The sequence below is a fragment of the Tympanuchus pallidicinctus genome, unplaced genomic scaffold (genome assembly GCF_026119805.1).
Source record: "Tympanuchus pallidicinctus isolate F22 unplaced genomic scaffold, pur_lepc_1.0 scaffold49, whole genome shotgun sequence".
Taxonomy (NCBI): Eukaryota; Metazoa; Chordata; class Aves; order Galliformes; family Phasianidae; genus Tympanuchus; species Tympanuchus pallidicinctus.
Window position 1 is genome coordinate 37,148 of NW_026294768.1, and position 20,033 is coordinate 57,180.

Sequence of the window (20,033 nt, forward strand, 5' to 3'; positions counted from 1 at the left end):
CATCACTGTTGAAAGAAACCCTGAAGTGAAAGCACGGAGTTCCCCACAGCCAGCTCTGCCAGGCTCTGGGGCTGTGAGCTGAGATCACCGGAGCCGCGGCTCTGCCCTGAGGGGACGGATGGCAGCACCTGTGAGCGGGGCCGTGACCGGCAGGTGACCCCGGCCGTGACCGACAGGTGACCCCGGCCCGGCCTCCGTTAGGAAGAAAGGGCGGGAACATCGAGGGGGTTGGAGAGAGAACGGCGGGAAGAAAAGCGCGGGAAGCGACAGCGGCGCCCAGCGCTCCTATTGGCTGGCGGGCTGAAGGGACAGCTATAAAAGGTGCGCGCGCGGGCAGGTGAGCGAGACGTTTTCCACAGCGTTGTGAAGAGGAGCGGGGTGCTGCGAAGGAAAGACGCCGGCGGTAGCAGCGACAGCGGCTACAAGCGGTCTCCAGAGCCGAGGTGCGGCGGGGCCGGGGTGCGGCGGATCCGAGGCGAGGCGTAGCGGGGCCGGCGCGGGGGTGCGGCGAGGCTGGGACCGGGTCGAGGTGGGTTGGGCGGGGCGGGGCCCGGGACTCTGCTGCTGCCGCTGCGCGCGGGCTCCGGCGGATGGCAGCCGAAGTCGCAGGCCCCGATGGCGGCCGGGCCGAACCGGGGCTGGAGCTGCTAGTTGCGCTCCGGTGGCGGGAGGAAGGAGCCGGGGCTGGAGTCGCCTGCTGGGCTCTGATGGCGGGCGGAGCCGGGCTCTCCGAGCGGGCTGCGAGAGCAGGGAGCTCTGAGCGCGCTACCAGAGGAGGCGAGGAGGCGCGACAAGCGGGGCGAGCTGCCACGTGCAAGAAGACGCTCCGAGGCAACAGCGAGCAGCAATAATAAAGCAATAGTAACTGCTATCGCAGTGCTGAAACAAACGGGTTTTTTCTCTTCTCACGAACGAGGTGGTGGGAATGGGGGAGGACGCGAGAGTTGCACTGCTGATGAAAAGGGGGGAGACATAAAGTATCATTGTGCTGTTTAAAAATGTAAGTGTGTTAAAGAAGCTCTATAGGAGGAACGGGTGGATGCTCAGAAAAATAAAGGCTTCAGTGTGAAATATTGTATTCTTCTAAAAGACAATCCATGGCAATAGATGTTACAAGTTGGAAATGTCCCTTGTAACTTCACAGCACATGATTGCTACGAACAGGAGAATGAGCAATGAAATGAATTTATAGGAGCTAGAATCTGAAATGTTCCAGGTGAGGGGAGTAACAAGAGGCAAAAAAACCTCCGTAACAGGTGGGCCACGCTAACAATACAGAAGTGCAAGGTGGTACAGTGGTTAACTTTACGGAGAACAATTACTATAATGAAAACTGTTATTTTTGCAAGAAGCAGTGTGGGGACGCGGGAGGCAGGAGCGAGCAAGAAGAGGATGCCGAAGCGTGCCGACGCGGGGGGGAAGGAGAGAGGCAGGCTGGGCAAAGCAGGTGTCCCGTTAGCGGGGCCGCAGTCACATGAGAGTTTGAGCGTTGCCGGTGCCTTGGCCGGCTTTGTGCTGGGCGACCTCCCTGTAAGCAGGGCTCGGGTCTTTGCTTTTGCTGTAGTTGGGCTTTTGCCTTGCTGCTCCTTAGGCTGCCTGGGGAGCGTGGCCCCCTGTAACGGAGGGCGAGAGCCACCTCTCCGCACCTGAGTGGGAAATGGAGCTCGCCGGACCCCGAGGCCGCCCTGTAAGCAGGGTAGTGCCGTTTGCCCGTCCCTCTTCCTCCTCCGGCCCCTCGGCATCGTTGCCTGGTGGTGGCCCGTAAATGCGACGGCGCCGTACTCGGGGTGCGCGTCACGGCATCTGGCCTTTGGCTTTAGCTGGGAAGCCCCTTGGCACGTTGAGGTCTGTGGCCTCCGTGCAGGCTAGGGACAGGTTGCAGGCTCTTGTCTGTTGCCCGCGGTTGTGGGTTTATTCCCAGGGTTTGGCTGCGCTGCGTTGTCCTTCCCTTCTGGAAAGTCGCATCTGTGCGCGTGTGTTCCCCTTCCTTTCCATGTTTGTGTCTGTGGTGTGACTGAGCGACTGAGCTTCCCTTTAGGCTCCCACAAAAATGGCTGCAGCCTAGCTTCGACTTACCAGGGGGGAACGGAGGACTTTGGTGCATGCCACAAAAGGGGTGTTCCCTCTCAGTCCCGCGAGCGCAGCGAGTGTCCTGTCTTCCTCTAAATTACTTAGCAGAGATCAGAGCCACGTGGTAGTTCTGTGGCTGAGGCCGCCCTGTAGCCAGGGCATGGGCCAGTCCTTTAGTGGGCGCCTGCTCCGCTGGCGGTGTGACAGCCCCGTAGTCGGGGCGTGTGTCCCAAGCTGCGGAGGCCTCTGTCCCGCGAGCGGCCCGCCCTCCCTGTAATCAGGTGTGGGGAGGCTGCAGCATTGCAGCCGGCTGCTCTAGCCATCCAGCTGGTGGGATTGACCCCTCCCTGTCCCGTCAGAGGGTGCAGGTTGAGGTGCTGGTTTTGTGTGTGGGGTGACCTCCCCGCTCGGTGGGTCGAGGTTGCTCCCCGGGTTCCCAAAGACGAGAGCTTGGTGCTGTTGTGCTGCTGCCGGGCGGGCCAGCCTGTAGCTCAGGCGTTGGCGGGAGCCTCGTGCTCCGCGGGGCTTCTTGGTGAGGGTGGGGTGTGGGGGTACCGTCCTGTAGGCAGGGCTGTGCGTGCCCCCGGTGTGTGCTTGGTGAGCTGCGTTGAGAGAGACCCCCTGTAGTCAGGCGGGCATGTGGCCCTGGCCTTTCAGAGGCACGGGGCCGCGAGATGCGGGGTTGGGCTTGCGCCCTCCCTGGAATCAGGGCTGGGAGCCCGAGCGCGGCATTTGGCCGTGTTGCCCCGCTGCCTGGCAGCTGAGAGTCGCTCCCGCCGCTGGGGGGGAAACCGAGCTCTGTGGCTCCAGGGGTGTTGTCCACCCGCCTGTAATCAGGGTCTGGGTGTGCGAGCGCTTGTGCTCAGCTGGCAGCCTGTGTGGGGTGACCGCCCCGTTAGCGGGGTGCGGGTCAAGGTGCCCCCTGAGTGGGAGAGAAGGAGCCTCCCGCGGCCGGTAGGGATGGGGGCTGCCCTGTAAGGTGGGGAGCGCCAGTGCCCCGCAGTCCCAGGCCCTTTGCAATGGATGCAGTGGCGGGGGTCCCCTGTAATCAGGGAAGATGACTCTTTGGCCGCTGCTGTGTGTGTGCCCAGCTCCATTTGCCCAGTCTGCCCGCCTCTGTGATCCCCCGCAGCACCGGCTGGAAGCGCGCCGTGCGCCAGTGAGGTGAGAAAAGCTGCTCGCAGTAGTTTTTGCTGGGATGAACTGGGGAGGGGGGATGCTCGGCCTTCCTTGGCTGGGTGGGGGCGTGCCGGGTTCTTTTGTGATGTTGGGTTTCCCTTTCCCTTCCGATGGTGGGCTTGTTGCTGTGCAGATCTAATGGTGTCCTCGCTGATGTTTCAGGAGCTGCTGCAGGAGGAGGAGGAGGAGGAGGAAGAAGAAGAAATGTCGTGGGGACGCGGGAGGCAGGAGCGAGCAAGAAGAGGATGCCGAAGCGTGCCGACGCGGGGGGGAAGGAGAGAGGCAGGCTGGGCAAAGCAGGTGTCCCGTTAGCGGGGCCGCAGTCACATGAGAGTTTGAGCGTTGCCGGTGCCTTGGCCGGCTTTGTGCTGGGCGACCTCCCTGTAAGCAGGGCTCGGGTCTTTGCTTTTGCTGTAGTTGGGCTTTTGCCTTGCTGCTCCTTAGGCTGCCTGGGGAGCGTGGCCCCCTGTAACGGAGGGCGAGAGCCACCTCTCCGCACCTGAGTGGGAAATGGAGCTCGCCGGACCCCGAGGCCTCCCTGTAAGCAGGGTAGTGCCGTTTGCCCGTCCCTCTTCCTCCTCCGGCCCCTCGGCATCGTTGCCTGGTGGTGGCCCGTAAATGCGACGGCCCCGTACTCGGGGTGCGCGTCACGGCATCTGGCCTTTGGCTTTAGCTGGGAAGCCCCTTGGCACGTTGAGGTCTGCGGCCTCCGTGCAGGCTAGAGAGAGTTCACAGGCTCTTGGCTGTCCTTTATTGGGCGCCTGCTCCGCTGGCGGTGTGACAGCCCCGTAGTCGGGGCGTGTGTCCCAAGCTGCGGAGGCCTCTGTCCCGCGAGCGGCCCGCCCTCCCTGTAATCAGGTGTGGGGAGGCTGCAGCATTGCAGCCGGCTGCTCTAGCCATCCAGCTGGTGGGATTGACCCCTCCCTGTCCCGTCAGAGGGTGCAGGTTGAGGTGCTGGTTTTGTGTGTGGGGTGACCTCCCCGCTCGGTGGGTCGAGGTTGCTCCCCGGGTTCCCAAAGATGAGAGCTTGGTGCTGTTGTGCTGCTGCCGGGCGGGCCAGCCTGTAGCTCAGGCGTTGGCGGGAGCCTCGTGCTCCGCGGGGCTTCTTGGTGAGGGTGGGGTGTGGGGGTACCGTCCTGTAGGCAGGGCTGTGCGTGCCCCCGGTGTGTGCTTGGTGAGCTGCGTTGAGAGAGACCCCCTGTAGTCAGGCGGGCATGTGGCCCTGGCCTTTCAGAGGCACGGGGCCGCGAGATGCGGGGTTGGGCTTGCGCCCTCCCTGGAATCAGGGCTGGGAGCCCGAGCGCGGCATTTGGCCGTGTTGCCCCGCTGCCTGGCAGCTGAGAGTCGCTCCCGCCGCTGGGGGGGAAACCGAGCTCTGTGGCTCCAGGGGTGTTGTCCACCCGCCTGTAATCAGGGTCTGGGTGTGCGAGCGCTTGTGCTCAGCTGGCAGCCTGTGTGGGGTGACCGCCCCGTTAGCGGGGTGTGGGTCAAGGTGCCCCCTGAGTGGGAGAGAAGGAGCCTCCCGCGGCCGGTAGGGATGGGGGCTGCCCTGTAAGGCGGGGAGCACCAGTGCCCCGCAGTCCCAGGCCCTTTGCAATGGATGCAGTGGCGGGGGTCCCCTGTAATCAGGGAAGATGACTCTTTGGCCGCTGCTGTGTGTGTGCCCAGCTCCATTTGCCCAGTCTGCCCGCCTCTGTGATCCCCCGCAGCACCGGCTGGAAGCGCGCCGTGCGCCAGTGAGGTGAGAAAAGCTGCTCGCAGTAGTTTTTGCTGGGATGAACTGGGGAGGGGGGAATGCTCGGCCTTCCTTGGCTGGGTGGGGGCGTGCCGGGTTCTTTTGTGATGTTGGGTTTCCCTTTCCCTTCCGATGGTGGGCTTGTTGCTGTGCAGATCTAATGGTGTCCTCGCTGATGTTTCAGGAGCTGCTGCAGGAGGAGGAGGAGGAGGAGGAAGAAGAAGAAATGTCGTGGGGACGCGGGAGGCAGGAGCGAGCAAGAAGAGGATGCCGAAGCGTGCCGACGCGGGGGGGAAGGAGAGAGGCAGGCTGGGCAAAGCAGGTGTCCCGTTAGCGGGGCCGCAGTCACATGAGAGTTTGAGCGTTGCCGGTGCCTTGGCCGGCTTTGTGCTGGGCGACCTCCCTGTAAGCAGGGCTCGGGTCTTTGCTTTTGCTGTAGTTGGGCTTTTGCCTTGCTGCTCCTTAGGCTGCCTGGGGAGCGTGGCCCCCTGTAACGGAGGGCGAGAGCCACCTCTCCGCACCTGAGTGGGAAATGGAGCTCGCCGGACCCCGAGGCCGCCCTGTAAGCAGGGTAGTGCCGTTTGCCCGTCCCTCTTCCTCCTCCGGCCCCTCGGCATCGTTGCCTGGTGGTGGCCCGTAAATGCGACGGCCCCGTACTCGGGGTGCGCGTCACGGCATCTGGCCTTTGGCTTTAGCTGGGAAGCCCCTTGGCACGTTGAGGTCTGCGGCCTCCGTGCAGGCTAGAGAGAGTTCACAGGCTCTTGGCTGTCCTTTATTGGGCGCCTGCTCCGCTGGCGGTGTGACAGCCCCGTAGTCGGGGCGTGTGTCCCAAGCTGCGGAGGCCTCTGTCCCGCGAGCGGCCCGCCCTCCCTGTATTCAGGTGTGGGGAGGCTGCAGCATTGCAGCCGGCTGCTCTAGCCATCCAGCTGGTGGGATTGACCCCTCCCTGTCCCGTCAGAGGGTGCAGGTTGAGGTGCTGGTTTTGTGTGTGGGGTGACCTCCCCGCTCGGTGGGTCGAGGTTGCTCCCCGGGTTCCCAAAGATGAGAGCTTGGTGCTGTTGTGCTGCTGCCGGGCGGGCCAGCCTGTAGCTCAGGCGTTGGCGGGAGCCTCGTGCTCCGCGGGGCTTCTTGGTGAGGGTGGGGTGTGGGGGTACCGTCCTGTAGGCAGGGCTGTGCGTGCCCCCGGTGTGTGCTTGGTGAGCTGCGTTGAGAGAGACCCCCTGTAGTCAGGCGGGCATGTGGCCCTGGCCTTTCAGAGGCACGGGGCCGCGAGATGCGGGGTTGGGCTTGCGCCCTCCCTGGAATCAGGGCTGGGAGCCCGAGCGCGGCATTTGGCCGTGTTGCCCCGCTGCCTGGCAGCTGAGAGTCGCTCCCGCCGCTGGGGGGGAAACCGAGCTCTGTGGCTCCAGGGGTGTTGTCCACCCGCCTGTAATCAGGGTCTGGGTGCGCGAGCGCTTGTGCTCAGCTGGCAGCCTGTGTGGGGTGACCGCCCCGTTAGCGGGGTGCGGGTCAAGGTGCCCCCTGAGTGGGAGAGAAGGAGCCTCCCGCGGCCGGTAGGGATGGAGGCTGCCCTGTAAGGCGGGGAGCGCCAGTGCCCCGCAGTCCCCGGCCCTTTGCAATGGGTGCAGTGGCGGGGGTCCCCTGTAATCAGGGAAGATGACTCTTTGGCCGCTGCTGTGTGTGTGCCCAGCTCCATTTGCCCAGTCTGCCCGCCTCTGTGATCCCCCGCAGCACCGGCTGGAAGCGCGCCGTGCGCCAGTGAGGTGAGAAAAGCTGCTCGCAGTAGTTTTTGCTGGGATGAACTGGGGGGGGGGGAATGCTCGGCCTTCCTTGGCTGGGTGGGGGCGTGCCGGGTTCTTTTGTGATGTTGGGTTTCCCTTTCCCTTCCGATGGTGGGCTTGTTGCTGTGCAGATCTAATGGTGTCCTCGCTGATGTTTCAGGAGCTGCTGCAGGAGGAGGAGGAGGAGGAGGAAGAAGAAGAAATGTCGTGGGGACGCGGGAGGCAGGAGCGAGCAAGAAGAGGATGCCGAAGCGTGCCGACGCGGGGGGGAAGGAGAGAGGCAGGCTGGGCAAAGCAGGTGTCCCGTTAGCGGGGCCGCAGTCACATGAGAGTTTGAGCGTTGCCGGTGCCTTGGCCGGCTTTGTGCTGGGCGACCTCCCTGTAAGCAGGGCTCGGGTCTTTGCTTTTGCTGTAGTTGGGCTTTTGCCTTGCTGCTCCTTAGGCTGCCTGGGGAGCGTGGCCCCCTGTAACGGAGGGCGAGAGCCACCTCTCCGCACCTGAGTGGGAAATGGAGCTCGCCGGACCCCGAGGCCGCCCTGTAAGCAGGGTAGTGCCGTTTGCCCGTCCCTCTTCCTCCTCCGGCCCCTCGGCATCGTTGCCTGGTGGTGGCCCGTAAATGCGACGGCGCCGTACTCGGGGTGCGTGTCACGGCATCTGGCCTTTGGCTTTAGCTGGGAAGCCCCTTGGCACGTTGAGGTCTGTGGCCTCCGTGCAGGCTAGGGACAGGTTGCAGGCTCTTGGCTGTCCTTTAGTGGGCGCCTGCTCCGCTGGCGGTGTGACAGCCCCGTAGTCGGGGCGTGTGTCCCAAGCTGCGGAGGCCTCTGTCCCGCGAGCGGCCCGCCCTCCCTGTAATCAGGTGTGGGGAGGCTGCAGCATTGCAGCCGGCTGCTCTAGCCATCCAGCTGGTGGGATTGACCCCTCCCTGTCCCGTCAGAGGGTGCAGGTTGAGGTGCTGGTTTTGTGTGTGGGGTGACCTCCCCGCTCGGTGGGTCGAGGTTGCTCCCCGGGTTCCCAAAGACGAGAGCTTGGTGCTGTTGTGCTGCTGCCGGGCGGGCCAGCCTGTAGCTCAGGCGTTGGCGGGAGCCTCGTGCTCCGCGGGGCTTCTTGGTGAGGGTGGGGCGTGGGGGTACCGTCCTGTAGGCAGGGCTGTGCGTGCCCCCGGTGTGTGCTTGGTGAGCTGCGTTGAGAGAGACCCCCTGTAGTCAGGCGGGCATGTGGCCCTGGCCTTTCAGAGGCACGGGGCCGCGAGATGCGGGGTTGGGCTTGCGCCCTCCCTGGAATCAGGGCTGGGAGCCCGAGCGCGGCATTTGGCCGTGTTGCCCCGCTGCCTGGCAGCTGAGAGTCGCTCCCGCCGCTGGGGGGGAAACCGAGCTCTGTGGCTCCAGGGGTGTTGTCCACCCGCCTGTAATCAGGGTCTGGGTGTGCGAGCGCTTGTGCTCAGCTGGCAGCCTGTGTGGGGTGACCGCCCCGTTAGCGGGGTGCGGGTCAAGGTGCCCCCTGAGTGGGAGAGAAGGAGCCTCCCGCGGCCGGTAGGGATGGGGGCTGCCCTGTAAGGTGGGGAGCGCCAGTGCCCCGCAGTCCCAGGCCCTTTGCAATGGATGCAGTGGCGGGGGTCCCCTGTAATCAGGGAAGATGACTCTTTGGCCGCTGCTGTGTGTGTGCCCAGCTCCATTTGCCCAGTCTGCCCGCCTCTGTGATCCCCCGCAGCACCGGCTGGAAGCGCGCCGTGCGCCAGTGAGGTGAGAAAAGCTGCTCGCAGTAGTTTTTGCTGGGATGAACTGGGGAGGGGGGATGCTCGGCCTTCCTTGGCTGGGTGGGGGCGTGCCGGGTTCTTTTGTGATGTTGGGTTTCCCTTTCCCTTCCGATGGTGGGCTTGTTGCTGTGCAGATCTAATGGTGTCCTCGCTGATGTTTCAGGAGCTGCTGCAGGAGGAGGAGGAGGAGGAGGAAGAAGAAGAAATGTCGTGGGGACGCGGGAGGCAGGAGCGAGCAAGAAGAGGATGCCGAAGCGTGCCGACGCGGGGGGGAAGGAGAGAGGCAGGCTGGGCAAAGCAGGTGTCCCGTTAGCGGGGCCGCAGTCACATGAGAGTTTGAGCGTTGCCGGTGCCTTGGCCGGCTTTGTGCTGGGCGACCTCCCTGTAAGCAGGGCTCGGGTCTTTGCTTTTGCTGTAGTTGGGCTTTTGCCTTGCTGCTCCTTAGGCTGCCTGGGGAGCGTGGCCCCCTGTAACGGAGGGCGAGAGCCACCTCTCCGCACCTGAGTGGGAAATGGAGCTCGCCGGACCCCGAGGCCTCCCTGTAAGCAGGGTAGTGCCGTTTGCCCGTCCCTCTTCCTCCTCCGGCCCCTCGGCATCGTTGCCTGGTGGTGGCCCGTAAATGCGACGGCCCCGTACTCGGGGTGCGCATCACGGCATCTGGCCTTTGGCTTTAGCTGGGAAGCCCCTTGGCACGTTGAGGTCTGCGGCCTCCGTGCAGGCTAGAGAGAGTTCACAGGCTCTTGGCTGTCCTTTATTGGGCGCCTGCTCCGCTGGCGGTGTGACAGCCCCGTAGTCGGGGCGTGTGTCCCAAGCTGCGGAGGCCTCTGTCCCACGAGCGGCCCGCCCTCCCTGTAATCAGGTGTGGGGAGGCTGCAGCATTGCAGCCGGCTGCTCTAGCCATCCAGCTGGTGGGATTGACCCCTCCCTGTCCCGTCAGAGGGTGCAGGTTGAGGTGCTGGTTTTGTGTGTGGGGTGACCTCCCCGCTCGGTGGGTCGAGGTTGCTCCCCGGGTTCCCAAAGATGAGAGCTTGGTGCTGTTGTGCTGCTGCCGGGCGGGCCAGCCTGTAGCTCAGGCGTTGGCGGGAGCCTCGTGCTCCGCGGGGCTTCTTGGTGAGGGTGGGGCGTGGGGGTACCGTCCTGTAGGCAGGGCTGTGCGTGCCCCCGGTGTGTGCTTGGTGAGCTGCGTTGAGAGAGACCCCCTGTAGTCAGGCGGGCATGTGGCCCTGGCCTTTCAGAGGCACGGGGCCGCGAGATGCGGGGTTGGGCTTGCGCCCTCCCTGGAATCAGGGCTGGGAGCCCGAGCGCGGCATTTGGCCGTGTTGCCCCGCTGCCTGGCAGCTGAGAGTCGCTCCCGCCGCTGGGGGGGAAACCGAGCTCTGTGGCTCCAGGGGTGTTGTCCACCCGCCTGTAATCAGGGTCTGGGTGTGCGAGCGCTTGTGCTCAGCTGGCAGCCTGTGTGGGGTGACCGCCCCGTTAGCGGGGTGCGGGTCAAGGTGCCCCCTGAGTGGGAGAGAAGGAGCCTCCCGCGGCCGGTAGGGATGGGGGCTGCCCTGTAAGGCGGGGAGCACCAGTGCCCCGCAGTCCCCGGCCCTTTGCAATGGGTGCAGTGGCGGGGGTCCCCTGTAATCAGGGAAGATGACTCTTTGGCCGCTGCTGTGTGTGTGCCCAGCTCCATTTGCCCAGTCTGCCCGCCTCTGTGATCCCCCGCAGCACCGGCTGGAAGCGCGCCGTGCGCCAGTGAGGTGAGAAAAGCTGCTCGCAGTAGTTTTTGCTGGGATGAACTGGGGAGGGGGGATGCTCGGCCTTCCTTGGCTGGGTGGGGGCGTGCCGGGTTCTTTTGTGATGTTGGGTTTCCCTTTCCCTTCCGATGGTGGGCTTGTTGCTGTGCAGATCTAATGGTGTCCTCGCTGATGTTTCAGGAGCTGCTGCAGGAGGAGGAGGAGGAGGAGGAAGAAGAAGAAATGTCGTGGGGACGCGGGAGGCAGGAGCGAGCAAGAAGAGGATGCCGAAGCGTGCCGACGCGGGGGGGAAGGAGAGAGGCAGGCTGGGCAAAGCAGGTGTCCCGTTAGCGGGGCCGCAGTCACATGAGAGTTTGAGCGTTGCCGGTGCCTTGGCCGGCTTTGTGCTGGGCGACCTCCCTGTAAGCAGGGCTCGGGTCTTTGCTTTTGCTGTAGTTGGGCTTTTGCCTTGCTGCTCCTTAGGCTGCCTGGGGAGCGTGGCCCCCTGTAACGGAGGGCGAGAGCCACCTCTCCGCACCTGAGTGGGAAATGGAGCTCGCCGGACCCCGAGGCCGCCCTGTAAGCAGGGTAGTGCCGTTTGCCCGTCCCTCTTCCTCCTCCGGCCCCTCGGCATCGTTGCCTGGTGGTGGCCCGTAAATGCGACGGCGCCGTACTCGGGGTGCGCGTCACGGCATCTGGCCTTTGGCTTTAGCTGGGAAGCCCCTTGGCACGTTGAGGTCTGTGGCCTCCGTGCAGGCTAGGGACAGGTTGCAGGCTCTTGTCTGTTGCCCGCGGTTGTGGGTTTATTCCCAGGGTTTGGCTGCGCTGCGTTGTCCTTCCCTTCTGGAAAGTCGCATCTGTGCGCGTGTGTTCCCCTTCCTTTCCATGTTTGTGTCTGTGGTGTGACTGAGCGACTGAGCTTCCCTTTAGGCTCCCACAAAAATGGCTGCAGCCTAGCTTCGACTTACCAGGGGGGAACGGAGGACTTTGGTGCATGCCACAAAAGGGGTGTTCCCTCTCAGTCCCGCGAGCGCAGCGAGTGTCCTGTCTTCCTCTAAATTACTTAGCAGAGATCAGAGCCACGTGGTAGTTCTGTGGCTGAGGCCGCCCTGTAGCCAGGGCATGGGCCAGTCCTTTAGTGGGCGCCTGCTCCGCTGGCGGTGTGACAGCCCCGTAGTCGGGGCGTGTGTCCCAAGCTGCGGAGGCCTCTGTCCCGCGAGCGGCCCGCCCTCCCTGTAATCAGGTGTGGGGAGGCTGCAGCATTGCAGCCGGCTGCTCTAGCCATCCAGCTGGTGGGATTGACCCCTCCCTGTCCCGTCAGAGGGTGCAGGTTGAGGTGCTGGTTTTGTGTGTGGGGTGACCTCCCCGCTCGGTGGGTCGAGGTTGCTCCCCGGGTTCCCAAAGACGAGAGCTTGGTGCTGTTGTGCTGCTGCCGGGCGGGCCAGCCTGTAGCTCAGGCGTTGGCGGGAGCCTCGTGCTCCGCGGGGCTTCTTGGTGAGGGTGGGGCGTGGGGGTACCGTCCTGTAGGCAGGGCTGTGCGTGCCCCCGGTGTGTGCTTGGTGAGCTGCGTTGAGAGAGACCCCCTGTAGTCAGGCGGGCATGTGGCCCTGGCCTTTCAGAGGCACGGGGCCGCGAGATGCGGGGTTGGGCTTGCGCCCTCCCTGGAATCAGGGCTGGGAGCCCGAGCGCGGCATTTGGCCGTGTTGCCCCGCTGCCTGGCAGCTGAGAGTCGCTCCCGCCGCTGGGGGGGAAACCGAGCTCTGTGGCTCCAGGGGTGTTGTCCACCCGCCTGTAATCAGGGTCTGGGTGTGCGAGCGCTTGTGCTCAGCTGGCAGCCTGTGTGGGGTGACCGCCCCGTTAGCGGGGTGCGGGTCAAGGTGCCCCCTGAGTGGGAGAGAAGGAGCCTCCCGCGGCCGGTAGGGATGGGGGCTGCCCTGTAAGGTGGGGAGCGCCAGTGCCCCGCAGTCCCAGGCCCTTTGCAATGGATGCAGTGGCGGGGGTCCCCTGTAATCAGGGAAGATGACTCTTTGGCCGCTGCTGTGTGTGTGCCCAGCTCCATTTGCCCAGTCTGCCCGCCTCTGTGATCCCCCGCAGCACCGGCTGGAAGCGCGCCGTGCGCCAGTGAGGTGAGAAAAGCTGCTCGCAGTAGTTTTTGCTGGGATGAACTGGGGAGGGGGGATGCTCGGCCTTCCTTGGCTGGGTGGGGGCGTGCCGGGTTCTTTTGTGATGTTGGGTTTCCCTTTCCCTTCCGATGGTGGGCTTGTTGCTGTGCAGATCTAATGGTGTCCTCGCTGATGTTTCAGGAGCTGCTGCAGGAGGAGGAGGAGGAGGAGGAAGAAGAAGAAATGTCGTGGGGACGCGGGAGGCAGGAGCGACCGTGAAGGGGATTCTTTTTACTGTCAATCTCTTTCTATTAACTTGTCTTTTGAAGCCATAGTTAATATGTGTGTATTGCTGTTGTTACTTCCCAATTCCCAGTAGAGACCTTTGAGAATAAAATTTATTTCTATGTTGTTGTTGCAGTGGATATCCTGTTTTCGTTTCTTTCCTGCACTGTATTTTGGTATTAAGTTCTGCCTCAGTTAGCATAAAGCGTTTTCTTGTTGAATTGCTATTCTGCCTTTTGTTTCTTTTCTCTACCCGTAAGGAAAATCTTTTTATCTTTCCTGAGGATTTTGGTCAGCTGTCTTTGGCGTGTAGTGGTGGGTACTGGTGACATTCCAAGTTTTCCTTACGTGTCATGGCATGGGGTATGGAATATTGCCTTGGCCAGGTTTAGGTCACCCATCCTGTTTCTGTCCCCTCTCTCTGAGCTGCTCCCAGCCCTCTTCCTGTACAGTAGGAGTGTCTGACAAAACAAACATCGTTCACTCTGTTCAGAGCTGCTCCGTAAGAACTGGAAACACTGGTGTGTTATGGTATCGTACTTCTCTGAAACATAGCAGCATGCCATCCACTGTGAGGAAAAGCTGCTCTGTCCCTGCTGAAGCTGGAGCCATACCCACCCCTTGTCCTGTCTCATGGAGGTTATGGTTAGATCTTGTAACGATCTTATACATCCTAATCGTTTATTGTCTCCTGTCTTACTTTGTGATGTTTACACACATCTCATTCCAACTCCCTATGGCCGGTCCATGTAAGTTTTCTGTCCGTGAAGGTCATTTAGCTCATGATTTGGGGCTGTATCTGTTACAGCAGTCCTTCAGTACAGGAGAGATTGTCAGATTGCTTCTTGCTAAGCTAGCTTTGACTTCAACAGGTTTGGTTCCTCTTTCGGTGAGGTGGTTCTTATGGTAACAATGTTACTGAGGCCTGTAAGAACTGTGGTGACGATGGCATGCAGTATTGTCTGCCAACTGTGTATTCTTACACACCATCAAATCCCTTTGAGGTACGCAACACCCACCCACCATCCTGCTTTTCCCACCACGTGTTTGCAGGTCCTTTAGGAGAAGTAATCCCGCAAATAGGCTTGCCTTTGAGGCCGGAATAATCCAGACTGTCTTGCTCAGCATGTTCTTTACATGCACCACTGCGTCTTTATCCCCCTTCTATGGTACACAGGATGTTTCGTTGGACCATTGGACCAGCCCCACTGGCAGATCCCTGAGCGTTGACTAAGCAGGTGGCTTGTGCTAAATATTTGTCCCGGTGTTTAAATGGAATGCACCTATGGCTCCTAAGGTAGTCTTTAATAGGCCAGTGTATCAGCTGATTTTTCCAGATGCTGTGTGTGGTAGGGGATGTGATATAGCAACTGAAAGGTGTGCTCTTTTGCCCAGGTGATTCTGAGATTGTTTCAGAAATGAGTCCTGTTGCCTGACTCAGTTCTTTCTGGGCTGCTGTGTCACCAGAAGGCTTGCTTTTCAGGCTTTTGGGCAGTAGCCATGTGCGTGGGGTTTTGTTTCCGTCCATGCAGAGGTCGCTACCAGCGTTGTGTGCGTGTGGTGCTTGGCTGCCTAACAGCTGTAATCTTTTTGCACACCTCATGGTTCATTTAATGTTCGAGTCAGTTTCTTTCTCTTTCTTCTCCCATTTTAGTAGTGGCTCTGTTCCACCTTCATCTTATGAGCTTCTCTCCTTGTTAAACGTTCTGGCTTTTTTGGATATTTTTTTTTCTTCCCACTTTTGAGGGAGAAGAGTTACAGGCGCTGGTTGGTTCTTTGGTTGAACTGTGGGACTTAGCATAGGGGTTGGAGTGACCACAGGGCTAGTTGTGAGGGTCATGGCTGCTGTGGGGCCCTTGAGAAGGCTTACAGTACCCACAGGTCCGTTACAAGGACTGAAGCAACTGCAGGGCCTCTTGCAGGGATTGGAGCAGCTGCAGGACGCGTTGCAAGGGTTGGAGCAGCAGCAGAGCCCGTCACAGTTGCTGGAGCAACCGTAGAGCTGCAGAGGCTGCAACCTGGCTGTTCTTCATCATTGCTTGGTTTTCAATTTTTGGAACTGTGATTGAATTCACTGGTAGCTATTAGTAGATAACGAAAGTGAATTGGAAGCTGCAGAAGTCCAGACCTCGGTACTGAGCTCTTGTGTCTCTTGCCTAATGTCCTCCATATCTTTAAAAAGAATAATTTTTAAAAAGAGTTGGTTGGTTTGCCAAACGCACAAAAAAGAAATGGCATTCCAAACTAGGTCCCTTCTGAAAACGTCGACTCGTACTGCCTAATGCTTCTCATTCATCTGATGTATTTATGGAACAGATGTGTTTTCTGAATTAAGCTTAGTAAGCGTTCTTTCACCGCTGTTGTACTTGGCACATTTCCTCTCAAACGTTTCATGGTAACTGCCTGTCGAAAGTCAGACAGGACTTCCCCTTACATCCTCCTGCCCGCACATACAGCAAAAGATGAGTGAGAGGAGAAAAAATCTTCTGTTTCTTGTTCGTCTGTACTAGGATGTGCTGGGATTTGGGAAGGCAAAACCCTTGCTGTTGTCCTCCCGTGTATGTTTATAAAGCCATAATGGGTCGTTAAATCAGAGCTATTGATGGGTTTTTAACTCCAGGTGGGGATCGTTTTGCTCATTTAATCTGATGTCGTGCACATCAGAGAACAGGGATCTTGTCCAGGCATCTCTGCACTGGGGTTTTTTGGGAAATCTTACTGGCTGTTAATTCACATCTTCATCGGCATTGAGGCTCCTGTTATACTTCAACACATAGCAGCAATGTGGGTTTTATTTCTGTTTTTTGTTGGATTTCAGATGTTGGATTTACTATTTCCTCCTCACATAAACAAGGGCAACGTTGTTTTTCTGTTTATGTGGAAATTATTATCAGGAAGTGGCCAATGTCACATGCTTGTAAAAGACGAACAATTCCTTGCAGTTATGAAATCACCTCATATCAACTAAGTTGCTGTTGTGATTCTGGATTCATTCATTATCTGTTTCCATTTGCTTTAGGATTTTTTTGAGCATTTTTAATCCTTTAAGATTGCGGCCTCAGTTGTACCTTTTGGAATAGATTTCCAAAAGCTCATTAGGTTCGTGTTGATAACCAATATTATTCTTGGTGAGTTTCACTGGGTGTAGCCTCCTGGAGTTCTGAAGTTTTGAACTGAAATGCTAAAACTAAACAAAAAGATTAGAGCAGTTTGCAAATTGAGAACTTTAGCTTATCATCTTCTGTAAGACCACGTAGATCCCATCTCTTGAAATGGAGCCATTCTGCCTGGTCATTCTCACGCTTTCTTATCGTTCAGGAATCTTTTCTACTTTTGCTATGACCAAGTCTGGTTATCTTATCAGTCCTATACGCTTTCAAGCGGAAAAATCTGTGACAGTTCTAGAAGCAGAGCCTTGTGAAATGTTTCCCCTGCTCCATTCAGTGCTTTGAAGTAGTTTTCTTTTCTGAGTAGTAAAAGTCACCATTCGTTCCTCTCTAGTGGTTACTGAATCTCAGTCCTGAGTATTTAAATGGAGGGGGAAAAAAAAGATGGAATAATTCCCTTCAGCGCGTGTTGATTTTTATTCACACATTTTAAATGTATTTTAGCATTTCAAAATGAAACGTATCCATGTGATATCATCAGTACCAGATGTCGTACGTCAAACGCGTTATCAGTTTGAGAGCACAGTAATTCTCCGTATCTATCATTGTTTCATTCAAAGAGGGTTTGCTCTTCTTTTCCAGTTTCTAAATATCAGTTCTAGCAGGTGAGATCCCAACTGTTACAAATAAAACAATATTTTAGGAAGCCTGTATTCAGATTGAAATCAGAGCTGGTTAGTTCTATGGAAAGCAGAGCTGTGTTTGCCAGCCTTCTGCGCTTTGTTTCCCGTGCACGTCTTTTCAGTAAGAATCACCTAAAATCTTTTGATTTTTTCTGATGATTTTTATTCCCCGTAAAAATTGTGATCATCTCTAATATTGAAAAATGCCCAGCTTACTCAAGTGCACAGAAAACTAACTAATCTAAAAGGGGATGTTAGTCTGCTATGGAACGTCCATTATATTCTAGTGTGTGAAGTCCACTACATTTCATTCCTTTGCAGTTTTCTTTCCTCTTGTTCATTTTCTACTTTTATTAGTTGGGTATTATTTTGCTGAAGACATTTACAGTGAGCTTCTATTTATCTATTTATTTTCTTCAGTCTGTTAGGCTTTCTTTTCTTTCTCTTTCTTCACACCTGCTGTTCACATATGCTTGCCTCTGCTCTGTTGGCTTCCCTCCCTCCCTCCCTTCCTTCCTTCCTCCCTTCCTCCCTCCCTCCCTTCCTTTCTTCCTTTCTTTCTTCCTTCCTTCCTTTTACTGAGGTGCTCAGCAATTTTTGTCCTGCATTGCTTGTTTTAGTTGTGTAACTGTCTGCATTAAATGAAGGAGAGGCCAGCCTATACAAGAGACTTGTTTGTGGCTGATGGTACTGGAGAACTTAAAAAACATTTGTTCAAGTATTGGTTGTCTGTGGTTGCTGTAGAGTTTGGAGGCCCCTGCTTATGGCAGAACTTTACAGGCCTTCTGAAGGTGAGCATACCTTCATTTCAAAAGAGAAAGGAAAACTGGCTTTGAGACATAGATATCAGTTGTGCTACTTTGCATAGAATATTCTTTCTATAAATTTGAATTATAACATTAGTAAATAACATGAACTACTGTAATGCTAGCTGAGACAGTGTGAATAATATACAGGTGGTTAGATTGTTGCAGAGTGATGAACACACATGACTAGCTGTCTCTTCCTTGAGTTTCTTCACTGCCATACTTCTTTCATCTGTCCCAGCTGAAACCTACTAGAACTCCAGAAGTGTCAGCCCAGGGCACACGTTCATGCCACTTCCTCCCCTTTTTTATAGAAGAAGAGAATAAATTTGTTTGCATATTTTAGCAAGTCAGTCATTCAGACACTACAAGTTTCCCCATTCTTTTGACAATGATTTAATATCCCTGTCATTCCTAGAGCAACAACAACAACATAGGGATATTCGGTGAGTGAAGCAAAAGAAAATCAACGGGTGGGGTTTGTGTACAGAGTTCTTCTAAAAACTGGAGGTACTGATTCGTTACCCACCTTCTAAGCTGAGAATCAGCTTAGAGATAAATATACGAGCTAAAAAGCCCTGCTGTTGGAGCATCGGTGCGCTCAGGCTCGGATATTCCAAACTGAGTCCAGTTTGTCTTTGACAGAACAATTTCTTTGTAAGAGAAAATATTCAAAGGCAATAGATAGATTGCTGCCTTCAGTTAATGTCAGCAGTTGAGAAGATCTGTTTGCCTCAACTGCAAGCACAAAATGAGTGAGGTTGGAAGGGGCCACCTTGCTGACTGAGAGGAAACAGAGGGAATTCAGATTGTCTTTCGGTTAAGTCACATCCCAGTCACAGGGTTACCAGTGTTTCAGCATGGATTGTATACAGCCTTCAGGTTGTTGGTTTTGTTGTTTTGTTTTTGTTTTCTGCTATTCATATTTTGTTTGGATTTTTTGAACTTAATTTCTAAAGTAGGAAAAAATATTTTCCTTAGTGAAAATCATCAGAATGTTGAAGGTAATTTCGGTTTAAATAGATTATAATCTTTTCCTATGGACTTTGCTTTCATACACCCTGGATAATATGAGAAGTGATTACCTGTGTTTGAAAAGTAATGTCTTATTCAAATTTACAAACAAATTTTATGTTGAGTTCTTCTACACGCAGCTCATTTTCACATTTTTTGTGCAGATCAGTAGAACAACTGTGCAATAGTGTACAGCTAAATTCAACTAACTACACGCTCACGACTCAAGTGGAAGACCAACCTCATCTGGCATTGCACGCAGACCCCAGCCTGCACATAAGGGATGAATACAACACATTACAATGAATTAGATAAGTCAGTGCTGTACTAGATGAAGCTACAAGAAGAACATTTTGAGAAACGTTTCTTGAGCTCAAGAAAGCAAGTGATCAGCAGTGCCACAGAGCAGAGATAAACAAAACTCAATTATTGAATTTTCAAGGTCAACAACAAGGAGTGCAGGCAGAGGCTTAAGAGTGTTAGTTTCTAGACTCTGCGTGGTTAGGAACAGCTTCAGAAGACAAGCTGAGAAGCGAGTTGATGCTGAAGGCAGTTCTTCATGGTGCAATGCAGTCTATACTGGGGGTGGTCTGAGTTGACAGAGGTGGTACGTAAAAAGCAACGATGATTTTTGCGTGGAGTTTTTCCCTTCTTCTTAGTAATGAGAATGTTGCTCAGTTTTTAACTCAACTTTCTCACTCGCTGTCTTTTCTCCACTTCAGCAGTATGAATTTATAGGGTTCTCCTGAAATGATACATATGAAAAGTAGAAAAAGAACAAGAGTAATTGTTCTTATGTCTTTCATGCATTGTCACCCTAACACAAATCCACTGGAATTTTGGCAGCTTTTCTGTTGAGAAGACAGTGCCAGTCTCTTGGAGAACTTCAGAAAGTTACAACTGATGGATTTCATAAGCAACCACAGCAGTCTTGCCCTTCCAAAGCCTACTGACGTATAGATTTCAAAAGAGCACAGGTAGCTCTGCATGCTTTCCAGTACAAAATGAAGTTTGATATCGTTAAATTAGAGATGTAGTGTGGGCTTTAATTCCAATTGCATCATTCAACATACTTCAATTGTCTTGTGTATCTGTGTTACATTAATGAGGGGTATTTCCCATCTATTCCCATTCTCTTTGACGGCAGGAGAACCAATACCCAGTGGGGATGCCTACTGCCAGGAAGACATCACATTTACTGGGAGGATCTAGGAAGAAATTTCTTACAGAGGCAGTGGGGTCTCAGAAAGCAATCTAGGTGACTTATGTATCAGTTAGATGTTAAGAAGGCAAGTATTGGCTCAGGGTACTTAACTTGAGATTAATAGTTGCCTTTTCTTTTTTCTGCTATACATTCACTGCTAACCATTCTGCTGCTGTTTGGTCAAAAAATTGTTTTGTGAGCCCGTGGGTCACTGGCTTGTACAGTGGTCTTGAAATGGTAATGGATGTTAAAGAAGGGAGCTCCCAGTCATGATGGCCACGGATAGGTCCATTGAATCTCCCCCTGAGAGAACCAGCAAGTAAATCAGCTACAAAGTAATCCTATGTTTCCCACTGCAGGATTTGGTGGACAGCAACATCAGTATGGGAAGTAGCTGAACAGGCCTCTGAGCAACCTGATGGAGCTGTCATTCCTGTTCACTGCTGGGGAGTTGGACTAGATGAGCTTTAAAGGTCCCTTCCAACTCAAATAGTTCCATGTTCCTATGAAAAATGTAGGAGAGCTGGATGTGGGGATGGAGCATTTACATACTTTGTGCAGTTTTCAGTGGAAGTAAGAATGTCAAAGGAAAATGC

General features: G+C 55.9%; 1 long non-coding RNA gene across 17 annotated transcripts; it reads left to right on the forward strand.

Annotated features, from left to right (window-relative positions):
- Nucleotides 1-202: 202 nt before the first annotated feature.
- LOC128090677 (uncharacterized) lies at nucleotides 203-12,710 on the forward strand. 17 transcript variants are annotated; one of them, XR_008211053.1, is made up of 6 exons: nucleotides 203-443; nucleotides 1,353-3,234; nucleotides 3,412-3,947; nucleotides 7,462-8,504; nucleotides 10,438-12,362; nucleotides 12,540-12,710. It is a non-coding gene; the product is annotated as an uncharacterized LOC128090677 (long non-coding RNA). The 17 variants fall into 17 exon arrangements; XR_008211050.1 differs by lacking the exons at nucleotides 3,412-3,947; nucleotides 7,462-8,504 and adding exons at nucleotides 5,169-6,747; nucleotides 8,682-9,217 and having other exon boundaries at nucleotides 204-443; nucleotides 10,974-12,362; nucleotides 12,540-12,709; XR_008211047.1 differs by lacking the exons at nucleotides 3,412-3,947; nucleotides 7,462-8,504 and adding exons at nucleotides 5,169-6,747; nucleotides 6,926-7,461 and having other exon boundaries at nucleotides 206-443; nucleotides 10,974-12,362; nucleotides 12,540-12,709.
- Nucleotides 12,711-20,033: the final 7,323 nt, after the last annotated feature.